At 55.9% G+C, this 3,035-nt stretch overlaps 1 long non-coding RNA gene across 1 annotated transcript; it reads left to right on the top strand.

Moving 5' to 3' along the window:
- The first annotated feature begins 1,156 nt into the window (after window positions 1-1,156).
- LOC127340652 (uncharacterized) lies at window positions 1,157-2,390 on the top strand. Its single transcript, XR_011753949.1, has 2 exons — window positions 1,157-1,709; window positions 1,988-2,390. It is a non-coding gene; the product is annotated as an uncharacterized lncRNA (long non-coding RNA).
- Window positions 2,391-3,035: the final 645 nt, after the last annotated feature.

Below are 3,035 nucleotides of genomic sequence, written 5' to 3'. Positions count from 1 at the left end.
GTGAATACTAGTTGCTATTCTCCAACATGGTATCAGAGCTCATGGTCTAGCTCTTTGCATGCTGCAACTCCGTGCTCGATCCGCGCCGCCGCCGATGATCTTTCCGGCCGCTGCTGCTCCACTTTTATTTTCCTCTCCCGATCTCGTCGGGATTGAGTCTTTTTCCAAGAAATTTTAGCCTTTTTTCGTCCGATTTTTGGGCTCCAAATCGCTGGCAGTCCTCGATTCGGCCGGCCCTGGGCTGCCCCGTCCGGCCGCCGGCTGCCACTGCCGCGCCGCCCCCGGCCGGCTCGGCCCCCGGCCGGCTGCGCCTCGCCGCCCCGATCCGGCTGGCCCTCGGCCGCCACTGCCGCGCCACCCCGATCCGGGCTGGCACCGGCTCTCCCCGTCCCGGCCCGCCTTGATCCGGTCGCCGCCACACCGTCTCCGGCCGCCGCCACGCCGCCTCCGGCCACCGCCGCACTGCCCCCGGCCGGTAACAGCCGCCGTAGTGCCATTGCTGGCGTGCACTAGTCCGTCCTGGTGCTGCGGGCTGCTGCTGGTCTGATCAGATCTGATCCAGATCCAAAAAAAAATGACGTCCTCCGCCTCTGGCTATGTCAGTATTCCTCGGTGCCCAGTGATATTTGATGGTACCAACTACGGGGAATTTGCTGCCTTTATGCGGATTCACATGCGTGGTCTTCGGTTGTGGGGTGTTCTTACCGGTGAGGTCTCTTGTCCGCCGCACCCCACTGCTCCTGTGCCCCCTACTCCACCGTCCGTGCCACAGGCCCTTGCTGAGGATGCTACTCAGGCTGATCGGGATGCAGCCAAGTCTGCCGAGGCTGCTGCTGATGAGGCATATGAGGAGTAGGTACTTGCTTATTTAGAGGCTCTTGGCTCTTACCGTGACAGTTTGGCTACCTTTACTCAGTCGTGTGATGAGGATGCCAGGGCTGCTGCTGTTCTTTCTTCGAATGTTCAGCCACAGTTTGCTTCTGAGTTTATGGGCCTTGCCACTGTTGCCGAGATGTGGTCTCACCTTCGTCAGCGATATCAGCCTTCTGGAGATTCTCTGTACTTATCTGTGTTGCGTCAGGAGCATGATCTTCAGCAGGGTGACTCCACTGTTGATGAGTTTTACACCCAGAGTGCGGCGATCTGGCGCCAGCTTGACTCCCTTCACAGTGTTGTCTGTGGTACTTGTCAGTGTTGCCGGACAGTACGTTCAGATATGGACTTCCAGAGGATCCATGAGTTCCTGTCTCGACTTCGCCCAGAGTTTGAGCCTCGTCGTGCTCAGTTGTTTGCTCGAGGCCGTGTTCCTATCTCAGAGGTGCTGACTGAGCTTCGTGCTGAGGAGACTCGTCTGCGGGGTGCTGGCCTGCTTGGGACACCTTCTGTTCTTGCTGCTCGAGGTCCCCCTGCTCCTGCCCAGCCGCTTCTTCCTACACCAGTGCCTGCTGCTTCTGGAGGAGCCCGCTCTTCTCGCGGTGGGGGTCGCTCTCGCCCTCCTCGGTTCTGCACTCACCGTCGGAGGCCTGGTCACCTTGAGTCTGACTGCTACCAGAAGCAGCGGGGTGTGCCTCCTCGTGCTCCACCCTCAGTGCCTGTCACCACCGGCTTCACTGAGCAGGATATAGTGAGACTTCAGCGTCTCCTTGCCTCCTCCGGCTCTGCTTCGACGGGTACTGCTGCCTCCGCGGCTGTTTCCTCTCCACAGTCAGGTACATCTTCGTGGGTTCTGGATTCTGGAGCTTCTTTTCACATGTCTCCTGATTCTTCCTCTCTTTCTTCTCTTCGACCTCTTCCTCTTCCTGTTAGTGTTCTTACTGCCGATGGTACTTCTCTCCCTGTTGCTAGTCGTGGCACTCTTTCTACTTCCTCCTTTTCCATTCCTGATGTTTCTCATGTTCCCCGTCTTACCATGAATTTGATTTCCGCTGCTCAACTCACTGATTCTGGTTGTCGGGTCATTCTTGATGTTGATTCTTGTTCTGTTTAGGACACTCACACTCGGGCCCTGGTTGGGGCTGGCCCTCGGTGCCGTGACTCCCAGGGACTTTGGGAACTTGACTGGCTTCATGTTCCTTCTTCCCACACTTCATCGACCGCTCCATGCGTGCTTGCTGCTTCCACCACCGCCTCCTTTCAGCAGTGGCACCACCGTCTTGGTCATCTATGTGGTTCTCGCTTGTCATCTTTACTTCGTCGAGGTCTTCTGGGGCCTGTCTCAGGAGATGTCTCACTTCAGGGTTATCAGGGTTGTAGGCTTGGTAAACAGAATCAGTTACCTTATCCTACTAGTGCGTCTGTATCTCAGCGTCCGTTTGATTTGGTCCATTCTGATGTATGGGGTCCGGCTCCTTTTGCTTCCAAGGGGGGCCACCGCTACTATGTTCTTTTTATCGATGACTTCTCTCGCCACACTTGGATTTATTTTATGACTTCTCGCAGCGAGGTTCTCTCGATATATAAGCGTTTTGCTGCCATGGTCCATACTCAGTTTTCCACACCTATACGTGTCTTTCGGGCTGATTCTGCCGGTGAGTATATCTCCCAGCTGTTGCGTGGTTTTCTTGCTGAGCAGGGTACTCTTGCCCAGTTTTCCTGCCCTGGCGCCCATGCCCAAAATGGCGTGGCTAGCGCAAGCATAGCCACCTGCTTGAGACGGCACGTGCGATGATGATCGCTGCCTCTCTTCCCCCTCACTTCTGGGCTGAGGCTGTGTCTATTTCCACCTATCTTATCAACCTTCAGCCCTCCACAGCCTTGCAGGGTGGTATTCCTCTTGAGCGTCTCACTGGTCACACTCCTGATTACTCGACCCTTCGTCTTTTTGGTTGCGTTTGCTATGTTCTTCTTGCTCCACGCGAACGCACTAAGCTGAGTGCTCAATCGGTTGAGTGTGTCTTCCTTGGCTATAGCCCTGAGCACAAAGGATATAAGTGTTGGGATCCTATTGGTCGTCGGATGCGCATATCTCGGGATGTTACTTTTGATGACTCCCGTCCTTTCTACCCGCGTTCCTCCTCCTCTTCCTTCTCGGTGGA

Source organism: Lolium perenne, chromosome 3, assembly GCF_019359855.2.
Source record: "Lolium perenne isolate Kyuss_39 chromosome 3, Kyuss_2.0, whole genome shotgun sequence".
In the NCBI taxonomy this organism is placed as follows: Eukaryota; Viridiplantae; Streptophyta; class Magnoliopsida; order Poales; family Poaceae; genus Lolium; species Lolium perenne.
The sequence above is the reverse complement of the archived record's forward strand: the minus strand, read 5'-3'. Positions and strand labels throughout refer to the sequence as shown.